This window comes from Tachyglossus aculeatus, chromosome 12, assembly GCF_015852505.1.
Source record: "Tachyglossus aculeatus isolate mTacAcu1 chromosome 12, mTacAcu1.pri, whole genome shotgun sequence".
Classification (NCBI taxonomy): Eukaryota; Metazoa; Chordata; class Mammalia; order Monotremata; family Tachyglossidae; genus Tachyglossus; species Tachyglossus aculeatus.
In genome coordinates, this window is record NC_052077.1 from 32,057,376 (window position 1) to 32,078,285 (window position 20,910).

General features: G+C 39.9%; 1 protein-coding gene across 2 annotated transcripts in view; it reads right to left on the bottom strand.

The window, feature by feature from the left end:
- SPOCK3 (SPARC (osteonectin), cwcv and kazal like domains proteoglycan 3) overlaps nucleotides 1-20,910 on the bottom strand; it is a 341,328-nt gene that overhangs the window by 127,507 nt on the left and 192,911 nt on the right. The gene's annotated exons all lie outside the window — the stretch shown is intronic.

Genomic DNA, 20,910 nt, shown 5'->3' on the forward strand with positions numbered 1-20,910 from the left:
AAATATATAAACTTCAGAATGAAAAGTGCTAAACAAGCAGTAAGGTCTCAAACTGCCCTGTAGCAGGTATCAAGAGGGTAGGAAAGAAAAGAAGTTCTTTAAAGTGAAATTCAAGTATGTGAAAAGTTTGGACAAATAAATCAGTTTTAAAAAGCCTGTTTTGAAACAATGAGCTAGTGGGAAGCTCTTCAAATAAGAGCTATGTTTTAGATAACCTATCCAAAGAAGATAATTTCATTTTCTTGAATTAGAGTGTTAATATTTCTTTTACTACAGGTCACTAAGACTTCTTTCCTGCAAAATCTGACTCCACTCTCTAATTCTCCCCAACCTTTCAGCTGCCTTTGACAGTGCAGACTACTCCATTACTCCCTTCTCCCAGAAACAATATTTTTTCGGACACAGTTCTCCCCTGGTTTTTTCTCATCTCTCCGGCCAATCTTAATTATCATATAATAATAATAACTGTCTTGAGCAAAAACTTTGAATGGAATCAGAGACAATTAGGCAAAAGAGATAGTGCCTAATTGATGTGAATCTGTGACTTACAAGCTCCTATAATCTTAGAGAATTAGAATTAAAAATTACTAAAAAAAATCTGATAATCAAAATGGTTTCTCTGTTGCTGACTTTGCAATGAATGTGCCTGTATGGTAAAGTCACAAGATGAAAAAAATTTGAATAAATATGATGTGCTGCAAACATTAAGCACACCACAGCAAGGGACATACTCTTTTCTGTGTTGAGTGTGTGCCATTACTCTGACTCCTATGTTGGCCTTTTCAGCCACACATGTGCTTACAGGTGAACCTCAGCACCTGTATTCTTGAATACGAAGACATTCGTATACACAGCCAAAATTGTGGAATGTTTAAAGTTCTTATTATGTGCCAAATTCTGTGCAAAGTGCTTAATTCCTGTCTTTCATGATGCTAACAGTCTAAGAGTAGCAGTGTGGCTTAGTGGAAAGAGCACGGCCTGGGGTCAGAGGACGTGGGTTCTAATCCCGGCTCTAACATTTATCTGCTGTGTGACCTTGGACAAGCCATTTAACTTCCCCGTCCCTCAGTTACCTCATCTATAAAATGGGGATTAAGACTGTGAGTCCCTACGTGGGACAACCTGCTTACTTTCTATCTACTCTAGCGTTAGAACAGTGCTTGGCACAAAGTACGTGCTTAACAAATACCACGATAATAAAAATGATAATAATGAGGCTTCTTAGACTTATCAGTCTCTTTAGCTGACTCGTCCTCTCTACCACCCTGTTAGGAAAGTATGAGTGCCCCTCAAGAATTCTTTGTAAATTCCACAAGACGTATGTATATATCTATCTGTAATTTATTTTAATGTTCATCTCCCCTCTAGACTGTAAACTCTTTGTGGGCGTGGAACATGTTTATCAACTCTGTTGTATTGTACTCTCCCAAGTGCTTAGTACAGTGCTCTGTACATAGTAAGCACTCAGTAATTGCCATTAATTGATTGAATGATATCTATGGATTTAAAAAAAATATGCCAAGCAAGAGACATCTAAACAACAGTTCAGTAAATATTCAAAAGAAATAGAAGAGGATTTTTCAGGTCTTTAGACAATATAAGCAACAGTAATATTTGCACATGTATGCAATAATTGAACTAATCAAAGTTCTATGCTCTTAACATTATGAATGAAGAAGTGGCTATTTAATATCCCATCACTAAAGCGCTCAGACTCCATGCAACATCACTTCCTTTGCAAACAAATGGGGGTAATACAACAACTTGAAATCCTTCCAAGCTGGCAGCCTGGCAGCACAAATTATTCAGTGAAACAGAAAACCTTCAGTAAATTCAATAGAGCCTGCAGCATAAGAATGATTAAGTGTTTTTGTACACAACGACAAATCACAATAATGAATCAGATGAAAATTTCCAATAAGGGGCTTAACTGCACCAGCTGGCCTTCTTCAGACAGCAGTGCTGCACTATGAAATGATGACATTCTAAATAGCCTTCTTTGCAACTTTGGTATAATTTGTCAGAGTTAGCTCATTGTTTCTCACAACCAGGCAAGGATGAAAAATGGAAATTTCGGGAAAGTATCTCAGCCTTGTCTTGGACGAAAATATACAGGGAATAGACACACCTTTTAATTTTACTAACTCAGTATTTGTTAGATACTTCATGGCATTGGCTTGTTTTAGTAATTAAAAAAGACGCCTGGCAGTTTTAAAATCTGATACAGATAAACTTCCACAATGGAATCTACTCATTTTCAGTATTCTAAAATAAAAGTGCCATATTGTGGTATGTTCCTTTGAAAGGAAATTAAAAAGAAATGGAAGTCGGGTTAAGTAGGAAACATGGCAAATATTTAGAGCTACAGCTACAGGGAGACAGCAAGACCTTAGGAAAAAGAATGTGAGACTGGCAGCAAGAAGACTCAGTTTCTAGTCGCTGTGTGACATCAAATAATTCTCTTCAATAAATCAGTCAAGGGCATATGTTGAGGGTTAACTCAATGCAGACCACTGTACTCAGCACCATAAATCTTTGGCAGAGTGCATAGATTGTGAGTTCCTCCTGGACACGGATCAGGTTTACCAACTGCATTGTTCTTTGCCATTAAGTATTCAATTAATGTGGTTGATTGATTGATGAAAATGACATAGTCTGAGGAGGAAAGGACATGCAAAAAGGTGGCTAAGTCCAGGAGAACATGTGAGTCAGAGTCTTTTTAAGGTGTGCGACAGAGGTTTTCTATTTTTTTTTAAAGCGGTGTTTATCAATCTATTATTGAGTGCTTACCGGGTACAGGGTACTATATAGGCAATTGGGGAAAGTACGCTACAAAAGAGTTTGTAGATGTGATGCCTGCCTAGAAGGGGTTTACAGTTTACAGGGGGATGGACATTAAAATAAATTAGGGATAGGGGAAATAGTAGAGTGTAAGACTAATCATTATAAGTATTGTGTGGCCATGGTGAGTATCAAAGTGCATACGAGCTACATAGCCAAGTTCATAGCTGATGTAGAGAAGAGGGAGGGCTTCAGTCTGGGAAGGCTTCTTAAAAAGAGATGTGATTTTAGGAAAGTTTTGAAGGTAGGGAGAATGGCGGATTGTAGGGTAATAAGAGGGAAGGAGTCCCAAAGGCCTTTGGGAAAATGTGGGAGAAATATTGGTGGCGGGACGGTCAAAAGGAGACATAGAAAGTAGTTTGATGATAGAGCAGAGAGCTTGAGGGTTGACTTTTAGTAGGAAATCAGCAAAGTTGGGTAGGAGAGAGGGAGCTGATTAAATGCTTAAACACAATGGTAGGAGGTTTCTGTTTAATACGGTGGTGGATGGACAACCTTGGTGGTTTTTGCAGGGTAGGGAAATAAAGACTGAAGGGTTTTTCAGAACAATCATCAGTTCAGCTGAATGAAATAAATAGTTGATTTGGGAAATAAGGAGGGGTTGGGTCATCAGGTAGCAATCTGGATGTTGACGAGAGGGCAGATTTTAGAGATATTGGGTAGGTAGAGCCAACATTATTTCACAAAAGATCAATCTCATTGTCCTTTATCTGTAAGATAGAGATAACTGCTCTCCCCTCTCTTAGATGTGAGTACTCTCCCGAGTGCTTAGTACAGGGCTTTGCACACAGTAAGCACTCGATAAATATGATTGAATGAAAGAGTCCTGTAGTATAGGATAGGAACTGCCAGATATGTCTGGAGCAGTGTTTAAGAATAACCAAATTGAAATGACGATAACAACGTTATTTTTATCCTTCCTACCTGACTGGACGATTGCATTTGGGGCCTCTCAGCCAAATGTATGTTCCCTCTCCCTGCTTCCACATTCTCAAGTTCTGGAGTGTAGGTTGGAAAGCAGACCACAGGGGAGTCCACCCAAAAACTATAAATTGGCATGAGTGAGTTGGCAATCCCATAGTTCAGCTTCTCAGGAATCCAGCTGAACTAAAGAGCCAGTAGACAATTGAAGGTGGTCATAAAAACTAAAAATATGGTCTACAGAAATAGAGCGATAATCTGTAGTGTCCCATTTTTCTGATAATCATCAACAGGGAGAACACTGAATTTTCGGTATCACATTCACTGCTGCACTGCAATAGTTAAAACCCTACATTTCATGAGCATTTTCTGGCATTAAACTGAAATCCCAGATTTCACTCATTTATTCATTAGTTCACATCACTGGAACAAAAATGTGTTTTGTCAACTGGATTCTCAGATACTAATCAATGGCTCATTAAGCTGAAATGTAATTAAGGAATAGCATGAGGGGAAAAGATTTACCCATTAGATCCTGCAGAAATTCACTAGGACCAGGAGTGATATACCTATGTAAAAATCATAGAGATATATTCAATGGGATACCTTGGGGCCTGCTTACTGACAAGGAAGCCTAAATTTTGTGGAATCCAGGTTTTTCTTTACAATCACACAAATGCTCTCAGTCCCAGATTCTTCAGGAAGCTACTCTCAAAGCCAATAAACACTTGTAGTGTCAGAGGGCTGTGGATTAAGTGAAGCCCTTGCTTGAATGACACTCTCCTAGATTGTCTGTTCAAAAAGAAAATATATGATCTATCCCCGCTTTTTCAATAAAGCTTAATCAATATCAGGTTATTGCTCTACCACACTCTTGAACCACTACTCTGAATTCCCATGTCATTTAGCTGGGTACTTACTTTACCTGGGTTCTAATCCTGGTTCCAAAACTTGTCTGCTGGGTGACCTTGGGCAAGTCACTTCATTGCTTCGGACCTCGATTTTCTCATCTGTAAAATGGGGATGAAATATTTTTCCTTCCTCCTTAGACTGTGATCCCCAGGTGGGACAGGGACTGTGTCTACCCTGATTATCTTGCATCTACTCCAGGGCTTGGTACAATAATTGCCAAATAGTAAGCACTTAAAAAATACTGCTACTATCGCTAATATCATCACCATAATCATCATCATCATCATTTAGATAGTGAGACTATTAAAATAGGCTAAGGAGACTCATATCCTCCCCATACCACTTAAAAGCTCTGCTCTGTCCACATGGGAATGAGGAGAAGCTTTCACTCTATGAAACCTTTGGAATGCAGGGAAGGTGGTGTCTGTTGTGATTGTTGGATGCTGGACAAGGCAAGGACAAGACAAGGATGCAGAAGTGGAAATCTATTCCTTCATCTGTAAATTAGAGTAGTCTTATTGTCTTTCTTTTTGTCTGTTTTCTTAGATTATGTTGCCATTTTTATCCCTTCAGTTTTCCCTGTCAGTTGCTATCTTCCCCTCCATGGCCAGGGACCCTGTCTAAATCATCATCCTTGCATTCATCCATAGTACTTAGTACAGTGCCATGCACTCAGTAGGGACTCTATAAATATCAGTAATTGAATAAATGAAAAATAAAACAATTCATTCAGGGCCAAAAATATGAAACAGAAATGTTTGAGAAGCATAAGGTAATCATATGTATGAATCTGTGTGTGTCATGGTGGATAACAAATACAGTGGGAATAAATCCAGAGAAGCAGTGTGGTATAGGAGAAAGAGTGCAACCCAGGAGACCTGGGTTCTAATTATAATAATAATGATAATTATTATTATTATTAGAGTTGTTTTTTAAAGTCCAAAGGAGGAAATCTGCCAAGTGAACACACTCCACTATTCCAAGAAACTAGAACCAAGTATGCAGGGGCAGAAAAAAAAAAATGTGTTCTCTCTCAGGGACCAGGAGGTGGCTGAGAGGTTGGAAATCTTAAATCAGTTATTTCCCATTTCTCTCTTTCTCTATCGGGTTCCTTTACTTTTAAGACAATCTGGCCCAGCATAGGGCTGAAACTAGGAGACAGAGATAGAGCCTTATTAGTAAATTGGAATTAGGTGTGCCAGCTGTTTTTTCACAAGATAAGTGGTCCTAGTTAGGTTAGATATATTACATGTCCACTCTGAAATTTAGCACTACTCAAATTCATTAGATTACTGCTAAGTAAATATTAGTGGAATGGAGACTTAAATGCTGATGGTAATCTGTATTCAGCTTTCTTATCATTGCTTTTAATACATGAACATTAAAATCAGTTTGAGAGGACTTGGCTAAAGATCCCTATTAGTCCACCCATAAAAATAGTACTAGATATTTGTTAAACACTTATTAGGTACCAAGCGCTGTACTAAGCCCTGCGATAGGTAAAATACATTCATATCACAGTCTCTGTCCTAACACTGACAGTTTTGTTACTGAAGGTGAGTAGTGATTCAAAAGTAAAATACACATTTCTTAAAAATCAACCGTGAGCAAAGTAACACAACAATTTTGGATGCATTTTAATGTGTTTCTACCAAATTCATATATGTCTGGTTTAAGACCACTGCTCAATTGAGCTTCAGAGACATTTAGCTCTTTTTCTTTATCCAGTTTGCCCATTGAGAGCTGAACTACCTTCTAAGTTTTAGGAAAAAATTGTCATTTTACATAAGTACATTACCTGCATAATTGATAACATTCCCTAAAAATTAGTTTAACGCTTAATGCTCTGATAATTTAGAAGTAAAAACAATAAAAACTTCCAAAATTTTTGAAAAGCCAGATCATTTTTTCATGTTTTCCCATCCCAAGTGCTTAGTACAATGCTTAGCACACAGTAAGCACTCAGTGAATACAATTGGATGAGGGAATGAACCATAGAAATTATTTGGGCACAAAATTAACGATATAATTTTCACTTGTGGACCTGATCAAATGATAATTACAACCTTTGAATGAGATGCCTTAAGTAACCAGGCCCATCCAGTTGATCGTCACACTTTATGCCCCAGCAGAAACATGATCGGTGGCTTTAAGAGAGTGGATTCTTAATGAAAGACTCCATCATAGTCAACATTTATTCATTCAATCATATTTATTAAGTGCTTACTGTGTGCAGAGCACTGTACAAAGCACTTATCACCACTATATATCATCAGAAGCAGCAGCACCAACATATATCATCATTATCACCATCTAATAAGGACAAAATTTGAACTTTTTCAATACATCTAGTCAGTTTTCAATCCATTAATCAGTTATTGGTATTTACTGAGCACTCACAACAGAACACAGTACTAAGCACTTGGGAGATCATGATGCATAATACAGCACATGCTCTGCCCGCAAGGATATTATGGTTTGTCATAAAAATGCTCCCTTTGGGACTCGTGTTTCATATGAATATTTTCAATAGTCTGAAGTTTCTAAGGAATTGCTGTATCTTGTCCTTATAAATCCTGTGGATCCCAGTTTTAAACGTGACTATGGGAATGGTTAAAATAATGGAGGAATATTCACTTTTATCATCTATTAATCATTAGTTATAATGAAAAATCTATATAATAATCACATAACTGCATGAAAAATATGCATAAAAGAAAATATAAAATTATAAATCAATTTGTTGGTTTTTTTGCACTTCTAGGAATAAAAACAACATTGAAAGTTGTTTGGAATTAATTTCCTTGTTTTGCTAGTATCTCTTTTGCTTTAATATTATTTGCAGCTGGCAATTTCCTCAGGCTTTCAATTACGGAAAATGATCTGTGGAAAATCTGGGAATTTCTGAATCAGATAAGATGGAATGAAAGTTCTAGAACAGGCCATTTAAATCCCAAACTCCTTAAATGACTGCTGCAAGTAACTAATCATACTCTCATCATTCCTTTCTGGAAATATTCCATTAGTTTGGAAAGTTTTCTGGGTATTCCCCTTCTAAGAAGAAGGATGTAAAATAGATATGAATCTGTATAACGCTATTTCTGTTCTCTCTTGGCAAAATGACAAATGCCTATGCAACAGGATTTCAGACTAGCAGAATTTCCTGATTTCAGTCTGATGGGATTTCAAATGTATTGAGGCATTTTTGCTTATAGTCTCCAATGACATTTACAAAACACACAATGATGAAGGCTATAGTTCTGGAGAAAAATATATTGATTGTTACTGACTTAGTTCACCATCAAATGTTCCTTCAAAAATATATAAATGCTGATTCAGTAGAGAATTGTCGAAGTGATCTGTAGAACAATCACCTCTGTCTGCCAAGGCCGTGGGTAAACAAGGTTGGACTATGCGCTTAGTACAGTGCTCTGCACACAGTAAGCACTCAATAAATGCGATTGATGATGATAAAATAATGAGGGCCAGCCGGAATGGACCCAAGGGCTTCAAATTCAGATTTCTTCCAGCAGGTAGGGTCTAGAGGGAAAAATCCCCCACTAATTTACACCAAGCAGTGTACATTTGCTCAGGAGAATTCCCACATCCAAATCAAGTCATAACAGTTCACAGTGACATACTGATTGATTTATAGGACCTCCTCTTGCTGCTCAGATGCCACATTAGCTTTTGACATTATTATTATTCTAATGGAATTTGTTAAGTGCTTTCCATTTGTCACGCACTGTACTAGGCACTGGTGTAGGTACAAGACAGTCCGGTTGAACAGACTCACAGTCTAAGAAGGAGGGAGTAGAATTTAATTCCATTTTATGGGTGAGGAAACTGAGGCACGGAGAAGTGATGTGGTCCACCCAAGGTCACACAGACAACACAGAGGGAAGCAACGTACCCAAGTAGAAAGGGCACTGACCTAAGACTCAAAGGACCCGGGCTCTAATCCCAGTTCCACCACTTTTCTGCTGTGTGACCTTGGGTAATTTACTTGACTTATCTGTATCTCAGGTATCTCACCTCTAAAATAGGGATTAAGACTGTACTCCTCTTGCTGTTGCCTCCATCTGTTTTCATCTAAAGCATTTTCAAAATTGTTTAAGAGAATAAGGCTACACCTCTTACCAGTCTCCACTGAAATCAACTAGGTTTGCTCAGTTGGATGAAAAAGACTAAAAATATTTCAGCAGATACTAGAACTGGATGATTATTCTAAAGCAGTAGTCTCATCACCTACTTCAAGCTGGACATTTTGGAAATGTGATTCTAAAGCTATCATCGGCAAACTCGTCATTTGACATTTTCCATATCCCTTTCAGACACCAGTTATCAGACTTTGGAAAGGGCTTCATAATGACAAGCATTCTGCAGAGTGATTCAAATCTAATTTGTACGCTTCCTTCTGCTGCTGAATCACAGGAGAAGAAATCAAGTGTCAATTTTTCCAAGGAGCAAAAACACTAAAAATGCCATGGGTTATTTTCCCTTTCTTCCTTCCTATCTTTAGTATTAACTTATAAATATCTGTTCAATCTCTTTATTTTAGGAATATGTAGGACTTAATGCATTGCCAAGTGCTCTGAACACAATAAGTGCTCAATAAATATCAATCATTGATAGATTTGCAGGTCTAACATGAATAACCTTTGGAAGTATATATACAGATTTATTTTCCATGTGTGGAAGTAAAAAAAAAATTCCACAGTCTTCCACTCAATTGAATGGATATCTCCCTAGAGAGCTCCCCAAAATTCCATGTATTTTCACTGCTTTCATCCACAGACTGGAAAATTTTCTCCCAACTGCATTGGAAACTGCTTACAGTGCCTGGCACATAGTAAACAACAAATAGCACAATTCAGAAGCAAAATGGGATGCTTCTGAACCCATCCCTTCTAACCTCAAAGCTATTGCTCCCTCCAGTTTTTCTTCCCTCCTTCCCTCCCACCGCCCTCAACTTCTCACTTTCCAAGGGTTCCTTCTCCACTGCCTATTACTCCCCTATCATCAAAAAAAAACTTCACTTGGGATCACTTAATAATAATGATGGCGTTTATTAAGCGCTTACTATGTGCAAAGCACTGTTCTAAGTGCTGGGGAGGTTACAAGGTGATCAGGTTGTCCCACGGGGGGCTCACAGTCTTAATCCCCATTTTACAGATGAAGTGACTGAGGCCCAGAGAGGTTAAGTGACTTGCCCAAAGTCACACAGCTAACTAGTGGGGCCGGGATTCGAACCCTTGACCTCTGACTCCAAAGCCCGGGCTCTTTCCACTGAGCCACGCTGCTTCACTTAGGGACACCCAGCAGTTATCACCCTATCTTCCTCAGCGTGGCTTAGTGGAAAGAGCACAGGCTTGGGAGTCAGAGGACACGGGTTCTAATCCCAGCTCTGCCACAAATCTGCTGTGTAACCTTGGACAAGTCACTTCACTTCTCCGGGCTGCAGTTACCTCATCTGTAAAATGGGAATTAAGCGTTTGAGCCTCACAAGGGACAGGGACTGTGTCCAACCTGATTAACTTGTATCTACCCCATCACTTAGAATAGTGCTTGGCACTTAGAAAGTGCTTCTTAACAAGTACCATAATTATTGTAATTATTATTATTATTCTGCTCCTACTTCTTGAGCAAGTTGTCAACACATGATGCCTCCACTGCCTCTCCTCCTATTCCTTGCAATCTGGCTTCAGCTCCCTCCACGCCAGGGGAACAGTGCTCTTTAAGGTCACTAATAACCTCCTTCCCAAATAATAATAATAATAATAATGATGGTATTTGTTAAGCACTTACTAAGTGCAAAGCACTGTTCTAAGTGCTGGGTTATCAGGTTATCCCACGTGGGGCTCACAGTCTTAATCCCCATTTTACAGATGAGGGAACTGAGGCCTAGAGACTTGCCCAAAGTCACACAGCTGACAATTTGCAGAGCCGGGATTTGAACCCACGACCTCTGGCTCTTTCCACTGAGCCATGCTGCTGACACCACTCCATATTAATAATAATTATGGTATTTTTAAGTGCTTACTCTGCGCCAAGCACTGTTGAAAGCACTCAGGTGAAAACAAGGTAATGACATTGTCCCCCATGGGGCTCACAGTCTTAATCCCCATTTTCCTGATGAGGTAACAGGTACAGAGCAGTTAAGTGACTTGCCCAAGGTCACACAGCAGACAAGTGGACGAGCCGGGATTAGAGCCCATGTCCTCTGACTCCCAAGCCTGAGCTCTTTCCACTGAGCCACACTGCTTCTCACCACCTGAATCATCATCATCAATCATATTTATTGAGCGCTTACTATGTGCAGAGCACTGTCCTAAGCGCTTGGGAAATACAAATTGGCAACATATAGAGACAGTCCCTACCCAACAGTGAGCTCACAGTCTAAAATCCACCTTGATCTCACTGTGGGAGTCACACAGACTCAGTTCTGGGCCCCCTTCTAGTCTCCACATACACACAGTTTCTTCAATAACTTATTTCTCCGTCAGTTATCGGCCCCAGTGCCTCAGACAATGCCTGGCACGTAGTAAGTGCTGAACAAATACCACGAAAAGCTTTTGTATGATTGACTGATTTTACACTTACTGCTGGAAATTCATGGATGGCCTTTATCTAGCCTTTGGGTTTTCCCAGTGTTTTTATTTTATTTTACTTGTCCATATTTACTATTCTATTTATTTTGTGAATGATGTGCATCTACTTTTATTCTGATGACTTGACACCTGTCCACGTTTTGTTCTGTTGTCTGTCTCCCCCTTCTAGACTGTGAGCTCGCCGTTGGGTAGGGACCAACTCTATACGTTGGCAACTTGTATTTCCCAAGCTCTTAGTACAGTGCTCTGCATACAGTAAGCGCTCAATAAATACGATTGAATGAATGAATATAGGGAAACACTTTTTTACTGATGGCATTATAAAAGTAGCTTACAGGAAACAATGGTGATTTGAGGGAGCATGCGACATTTTGCCCCCTCAGGATCGCAGTCTCGGCTACAGGAGAGAGAATTTAGCAGAATGCACCCATTTCATTCCTAGCTACAGCAGTGGCTAGAGAGTGGAAGGCAATCTGCTGCAAGTCAAAACTCACCTATACTGGGCAGCAGCAGCATGGAAGAGAGTCAAGAGCTAAAATTTGAGTCAACTGCATGGAAGGTGGCAATGGTAAACCACTTCTGTATTTGTAACCAAGAAAAATCTGTGGATCCACTGCCAGAACGATTACAGATGGAGGTGGGGCGTTCTGGGAGAGACGTCTCCGTGGCATCGCTACGGGTTGGCGATAACTCGGCAGCATAAGACAAATTACTCTTTGACTCTCCCGCTGGCCTTAGTATTTTTCTTTCACATTATTAGTAAATAAGAGAGAAGAGAGCCTTTCCATGGGGTTTAAAAATTTATGCAGAGCAATCCTTAACTTCCATTAACCAGAAATACTTTTGACTTCCCGCCAAGACTTCACTTTCAGAAGCATCAGCTGTGAGGTACCCGATATTTCTAGAGTCTTTAATAAGAACTAGGTACCCATAGCTTTAGTTTAATATTTAAAAGACCCAGATTAAAATAAAATGAATTCAGAGGGAGAACTGATCAATGCACAATGCACTATTATGACTGATAATATTAAATTCGGCAAAATGCTGAGAAATATAATTGAGCTCCTGGGGGAAAGAAAACTTAGAAATATCCATTTGACGGAGAGGTTACTGAAAGCAGATGTAATAATCATCACACTTCTGAAAAGTATATAGCACTTTTCCCTCATATTCCAAATGCAATGCAAACACTCAGTTTGGTTCTTTCTGGGAAAAGACATTTTTCACCATTAGGTGCAATTTAGCAGTACAATAATTATTTCCACCTGCCTAATCCATTCATTGAATTGCATTCCTTGGGGCCCACCAGAGTGTCTTCGTGGCCTGGCAGACCACGTTTCAAGGCCTAGTCTAGGCAAAATCCCTGACATTTTGATATCTGGGGAGCTTCAACCTCCACTCCATCATATCCGGATAGCAGAAGTCAGGCAGGAGCGGGGAGGAGTGGAAACGGAGTTATAGCTGTCCATGGTTTTCTGTAAAGTTGTCTCTCAAGGGTTTTACCCACAGAATCTCTGAAAATCCCTGAAAATCAATTTTAGCTTTACTGAAAAATATATGCAGAAAACCATGCCCCTATTTCCAAACTCACTGCCATACAAGAAAAACGGCACCACACCCCAAATGCCAAATTGCTGTGACTCCTCTATGCTATGCCAAGTCTATTCATTCATTCAGTCAGTCATATTTATTGATCGCTCGCTGTGTGCAGAGCACTGTACTAAGTGCTTGGAAAGTACAGTTTGGCAACAGATAGAGACAATCCCTACCTAACAACGGGCTCACAGTCTAAAGCACTGGAGTAGATACGGGATAATTCGATCGGACACAAACTCTATTCCATCTAAGAGGGAAGAAGGAGAGGAATTTTATTGATTCCCATTTCAGAGATGAAGAAACTGAGGCTCAGAGAAAATGACTTGTCCAAGGTTGCACAACAGGAAAGAAGTGGACCATGCCAGGAATCAGGTCTCCTGAGTCCCAGTGCTCTGGTCTTTCCACTAGGTCTAGACTGTGAGCCCGTTGTTGGGTAGGGACCGTCTCTATATGTTGCCAATTTGTACTTCCCAAGCGCTCAGTACAGTGTTCTGCACACAGTAAGCACTCAATAAATATGATTGAATGAATGAATGAATGAAAGGTTACACTACCTTCCTATAGGAGGTGGAAAGGTCTAGCTAGCTCCTCCCGCAATTCCTCCTTCCTCCAACCATCGGTTCCTATTTTCTGAAAATCAGCTTCCCAAGCTGGGAATGGCCTTGGGAAGGTAGTGCCAGCTCCTCTTCTTCCATCCTCTTCACTTCTGTCTGATTTGCTCCCTTTACTCATCTCCCATTCCAGCCCACAGGACTTATATACATATCTGTCATTTCTATATAAATATCCATCTCCCCCTATAGACTGTGAGTCCAATGTGGGCAGGTAATGTGCCTGTTGATTCTTATATTGTACACTCCCAAGAGCTTAGCACAGTGCTCTGCACACAGTAAGTGCTCAGTAAATATGAATGACAGACTGACTGATCAATCATTTGTATTTATTAAGTGCTTCCTGTTTGCAGAGCTCTGAACTAAGCAATTGGGAGAGTATAATAGAACAGAGTTGGTAGACATGGTAGTATGACCTTGTGGAAAGAACATTGACTTGAGAGTCAGAAGACCTGGGTTTGAATCCTGCCTCTACCTCTTGTCTGCTGTGTGACCTTGGACAAGTGATTGAGTTTCCTGTGCCTAAATTTCCTCAGGTGTAAAATGGGGATTAAACACCTTTCTTCTGCATAGAATGAGAACCCTAGTTTGACACATAGTAAGTACTAAAGTACCTTTTTTCTCTCCACCCCCCCATCGCCTGCCCTACCTCCTTCCCCTCCCCACAGCACCTGTATATATGTTCGTACAGATTTATTACTCCATTTATTTTACTCGTACATATTTACTGTTCTATTTATTTTGTTAATAATGTGCATCTAGCTTTATTTTTATTTATTCTGATGACGTGACACCTTTCCGCATGTTTTGTTTTGTCATCTGTCTCCCCCTTCTAGACTGTGAGCCCGTTGTTGGGTAGGAACTGTCTCTATATGTTGCCAGCTTATACTTCCCAAGCGCTTAGTACAGTGCTCTGCACACAGTAAGCACTCACTAAATACGATTGAATAAATGAATGAATGAATAAAAAATATCACAATACCACAGATACCACAAGGGCATACCATAAAAATATTATATAGTAAGCACTTACATACTACTAGCATTATCATTATCATTATTATTACCATTCAAAATGTTATTATATTATTATACTAGAGTTTGCTAGTCTGGCCTCTTTGGTTCAGCAAAACTACCCTGATGACCCATACTATTCTTATAAGAAAGAACTTTCACTTTTCTCTTTCCATTTTCCCTGTCCAAACTCTATGTCGTCTTCTCTTCTGTCACACTCTGAGAAACATTCTCACACTTTAAAAAAATCAGGTTCATCCCTTAGTTATAGCATTCCTTCTGGCTCATTTTCGATAGGAAACTGACATAGTCTGGATTGGTTAAGTAAAACTATCCGACTCCCCCCAAACAGTGCTCTCGATTGCTCCTAGACAATCCACCTAAAATTTGCATTAACTTAAAAAATGGAGTATTTTTACTTTAGATTTAAAAATTCATTCAATCTTGTTTATTGAATGCTTACTGTGTGCAGAGCAATAACTACCTAAACTTAGGCATGGAGAGAAAAAGGTTTCAAGGAGTGCTTACAGTGAGATGTGTTTATGCATCTAAATTGTGAATGTCAGAAATGATTAATGTGGATTTGCTGGAGAAAGTAAAATTGCTTTAGCAATATATTCAGGCATTCATTCATTCAGTCATGTTTACTGAGTGCTTACTGGGTGCAGAGCATGTACTATGTGCTTGAAAAGTACAGTACAGCAATAGAACAGTGCTTTGCACATAGTAAGCGCTTAATAAATGCCATTATTATCATTATTATTATTATTAAAGAGAGACAATATGGTGGAATGCCTCATTGTCACTTGTGATGACTAAAAATCCTGTAATCTGACTCCTAGTTCAAGTCACATCTGCTCGTTGTGGGCAGGGAATGTGTCTGTTTATTGTTGTACTGTAGTCCCCCAAGTGCTTAGTACAGTGCTCTGCACACAGTAATTGATCAATAAATATGATTGATTCAATGAATGAATGAATCTAAAATCATCTCTGGGAATGGCCATGCCTCTTTCTCCTCCTGTGCCTTGAGGAAAGGTAAAGGATCATATAATTGGGGTTCCTGACAGAGTTGACACACTTACAATGTGCCATGCAGTTTACTAAGTGTTGAGGTAGATCAATCAATCAATCAATCAATCATATTTATTGAGCACTTACTGTGTGCAGAGCACTGTACTAAGCACTTGGGAAGAACAAGTCGGCAACACATAGAGACAGTCCCTACCCAACAGCGGGCTCACAGTCTAGAAGGGGGAGACAGAGAACAAAACCAAACATACTGACAAAATAAAATAAATAGAATAGATATGTATGAGTAAGATAAATAAATAAATAGAGTAATAAATATGTACAAACATATATACATATATACAGGTGCTGTGGGGAAGGGAAGGAGGCAAGATGGGGGGGATGGAGAGAATATGGGGTTCACAGTCTTAGGGGAAGGGAGATCAGGTATCTTATTCCCATTTTAAAGATGAGGAAATTGAAGCACAGTGAAATGAAATGACTTGCCCTAGTTCACAGGGCAGGCAAATCATCATCATCAATCGTATTTATTGAGCACTTACTGTGGGCAGAGCACTGTACTAAGCACTTGGGAAGTACAAATTGGCAACATATAGAGACAGTCCCTACCCAACAGTGGGCTCACACCAGGAATAGAAACAAATAGGTCCTTTGACTCTCAGGCTCATTCTCATTCCATTAGTCCACACTGCTTTCTAAATAAATGGGTTTGTTGGCAGTTGAAGCAGAAGGCTGCGGGGCAGCGAAAGTCACTGCATTCTCCAATGGCCATTTCATATTTCCCCCTGAAGAGGCACGAATGGGCTGTCAAGACCAGGCAACCATGCCTGATGCTCCAGAACTATTCCTCAGAGAAATTCTGATTCAGTCACAATCCCGGAGATGCTAATCTCATCCCCACTGTGTCCGCGTCCGACCACATTTACCAATGCCTAAACTTGTTGTTCCTCTCATAGTAGGCAGGGTTACTATAGCAACAGCACAAAGTACAACTAATCTGCTTCACGGCAATCCAATCCCGGATTATGTTGCTTGGTGGCAAGGGTGCCTGATATTTGTAACAAAATTTTCACAGTGCATCTTGGAAAAAGAAAATCAAAAACGTTGAGTACAAGAATTTAATAGAATATGAGTAGTGTATAAAGGTGAAATATGCAATTTTGATAATGGAAAGAAGAGATGTGATCCTTCCCCCTTACATATGTCCTGGAGAATTGGGGATTGAAGGTAGGTTGAAGAAGAGAGTGAACTAGAGATCTGAAGAGAAACAAAGGATAATTCTCCACAACTTCATCAGGGCCATGTTCACACCAGGAAGAGAGTGTTTTTGGGGTAGACAAATGTCATCCAGTCATACCTTCTATGGCCGTGCCTCTCTTTCTATCTGCCCATGACTATGTAGAATGAGGGAAACAGGAGATAAAGCTTTTCCCTTTCACAGATCTACCTCACCAGCAATGTTGCCGGCAAGATGTTGGTGCTGGTAGTCTGTCTGACTTCAGAGGGGAAGCAGTGTGGCCTAGTGGATGGAGCATGGGCTTGAGAGTCACTAGGAACTGGGTTCTAATCCTGGCTCCACCACTTCTCTGCTGTGACCTTGGGCAAGTCGCTCTACCCCTCCGTGCCTCAGTTGCATCTTCTGTAAAATGAGGATTAAGACTGTGAACCCCATGTGGGACAGGGGCTGTGTCGAACCCCAGCTGGATGTGTCCACCCCAGGCACTTAATACAGTGCCTGACATATAGTAAGCGCTTAACAAATACCACAGTTATTATGAAAATGGGGATGGGAGAGACATACATGTGTGGGGAGAAGAGCATGTTCCCAGGATAATAAAATAATGATTATAATAATAATAATAGCAGTGAGTGATCATGTTTTTATTAAGTAATATTTGTTAAAGCTTACAATAATAATAATAATAATAATGGCATTTATTAGGCACTTACTATGTGCAAGGCACTGTTCTAAGCACTGGGGAGTTTACAAGGTGATCAGGTTGTCCCACGTGGGGCTTACAGTCTTAATCCTTATTTTACAAATGAGCAAACTGAGGCACAAAGAAGTGAAGTGACTTGCCCAAAGTCACACAGCTGACAAGCGGAGGAGCCGGGATTTGAACCGATGACCTCTGACTCCGAAGCCCGGGCTCTTTCCACTGAGCCACATAGTACTAAACACTGGGGCTGAATCAATACAATCATGTTGGACAAACTTTCCATCCCTAAGCATTCAAGTACAGTGCTTTGCACACAGTGAATGCTCAATAAATACGATTCAATGAATCACACATGCGGCTCACGATCTAAGCAGGAGGAAGAACAGGTTTTTGATCCCCATTTTACAGATGAGGGAACTGATGAACAGAGAAAAGCGATTTGTGCAAGGTAACAAAGCAGGCAAGTGACAGAGCCAGGGTTAAAACCAGGTCTCCTGATTCCCAGGCATGTATTCATTCCACATAGGTTTTTGTTAATCCTAAAAATAACAAGGTCCCTTTGATCTCCATGTAGGTTTTGCTTCTAAAATCCAAAACTTCAGGTGCTAAATAAAAGTGAATCAGCGATGGAAATTTCCTAGAACACTAACCCTTCATATCCTAAATAGATTGTGGATAAGTCATCTGAACAATTTGGCCCATTATTTCTTATTTTCATGGCTTCTTAGTAAACTGAAAACTTTTCCTTCATTTTTTTTTCTTTTTCTATATGGCATTGATTTTTTTCCTCCTGTGCTGTAAATGAAGCTGAAATTAACATGGCTAGTTTTGTTTAACAACAACTTTGTCAACCTTAACATGCCTTATTATGCCCAAACCTCTTTCTTTTAATAACAGCAACATCGATTGGTGTCAACAACATAGAGCTAGAAATAGTGTTAATTATCTGCAGCTGCACAGGCAGGAAAGCAACATAAAACATCAGACATGCACACAGGAGAAGTGATCTCAAAGACTTCAATATGAATCTCAAAATCCTTCTTCTTCGGAAAGAGGTAATATTCCAAAACCGGTAACATCCAAGTGTTTTATACTTTACATTATCTGAGAAAATTATATTCAGTAAGCAGCATGGCAGAGTGAATAGAGCATCGGCCTGGCATTCAGAAGGCAATGAGTTCTAATCCCAGCTCAGCCACTTGCCTGCAGTGTGACCTTGGGTGAGTCACTTCAGTTCTCTGGGCTTCAATTCTCTCATCTGCAGGGACCGTCTCTATATGTTGCCAACTTGTACTCTGCACACAGTCAGCGCTCAATAAATATGATTGAATGAATGAATGAATGAATGAACGAACATATAGAAACGGTCCCTACCCAATTTTACCTGGACATATTTACTATTCTATTTATTTTGTTAATGATGTGCATCTAGCTTTACTTCTATTTATTCTGATGACTCGACACCTGTCCACATGTTTTGTTTTGTTGTCTGTCTCCCCCCTCTAGACTGTGAGCCCGTTGTTGGGTAGGGACTGTCTCTATATGTTGCCGACTTGGACTTCCCAAGCGCTTAGTACAGTGCTCTGCACACAGTAAGCACTCAATAAATACGATTGAATGAATGAATGAATCTGCAAAATGAGGATTGAGATTGTGAGCGCCACATGGGACAGGGACTGTGTGCAACCCAGTGTGTTTTATCCACCCCTTTGCTTAGTACAGTGGATAGCACCTAGTAAGCACTTAACAAAATGCCATTATTATTATTATTATTATTATATTATTCTCCTTCTACCTAGCAATTTTTTTTAATACCAGGACCTGGCCATCACCTAAACTCAGCACTTACAACAGTGCTCAGCACATAGTAAGCACTCAACAAATACCATTATCATTACTTAAAAAAGATGATGTTATTGATTCAATGTTAATAAGATACTATAATGGTTTCACTGATGGAGCCCTGGACAGAAAGCTAACTATAGATCCTTGGGGGTAAGTCTCCACAGCTAAAGTGCTGAAGATGGTGGAAGATAACAGGGCATGATGTGGAAAGGCCTGAGATTCAAGAGACCTGGTTTCTAATCCCAGTCTGCTGCTCGTCTGTTGTGTAAATATGGGTAAGTCACTTCATTTGGCCAAGCCTCAATTTTTACATCTTTAAAATGGAGCTAAAACTTCTGTTTTCTCTCCCTCTTAGATTGTGCTGATTTATTTTATATCTACTGAAGAGTTGACCACATTACTTTGCATGCAGTAAGCACTTAAAAATACCATCATTTTTAAGCAATTGCCCACACTGTGAGACTACTCCCTCTGTCTCTGGTTTCTCCCATGCTGGGTGACCATGGGTATATCATTTAATTTCTCAATGCTTCTGCTTAAACACCTTCTATAATTCTTGTTTGTTCTGATGGGTGTATTTTTTTGCATCAAAGAATAATAAACTAGTATTATGAGTACTCAGCCGTTAAAAAAAATAAAACTACTTTGCATTATCCTTTATGTTCTGGAGAAAAACTTTATAGTCTGAAAATGACCTGACATTTATTTAGTGTATCCATTTGGAATAGGGCATAGAATTCAAAGCACAACTTTACTGTTTAAGAAACATACTAAATGTTAGTGTGACCTATGATTCTTGCTCTGCCTTAAGACCCATTTATGTCTACAAGGAAATGAGGTGCTTTCTTCATACAAATATGTAGAGTCAGATTTCCCTTGGGAGGTGGAAGTCACAGCCATGTGGAGGGATTGGCAAAGACATATTTTTTTCCCAATTAACCTGGCTTAAAGCATCCAGCTATGGCACCCACCTCTGCCCAGCTGTGGGCCATTAGTGAATTTATGTACGAGAGAGACGATGCCATTGGGCATTCAGTGAGGTAGAGCTCCTCCTGGCTCTTCTAAAGAAGTTGTGGATGCTGTAAAGCCTGAGGCTACGGCACAGATCAGGTACAGCAGAACTCAGACTGAGGTTTCAAAAGCCTTTTTCTCCTCCTGCCTGCATCCCACCGAGAGAGATAAGCAGGAAGGAGCTCGGATATGTACTTCCAATTGCAATGGTCACCCTGGGAAGTATCTCCACGCTGATATCCTTCCAGTCTAGAGTCCAGCGGGCCCTCCCAATTTGTTGGAACAGAACGCCTCAGTCTTTCTCCCTCCATTTTCTTTCTCCTAGTTCTCATCTCATTGCTCATTTTTAAGCTCTGGTGGCAGTGCTGAGAAGGAATGGCAAGAGGTCACTGCCGTGAGTAGAAAAAATGTTGGATGGTAACTGTGGTGACTGCAAGGGGAAGGGGTGGTCTTTTTTTATAGTGCTATTTAAGCACTTACTAAGTGTCAAACACTGTTTTCAGCACTGGGGTAGCTACATGTCAGTTAGGAAGGACACAGTTCCTATCCCGCATGGGGCTCACAGTTTTAAATGGGAGG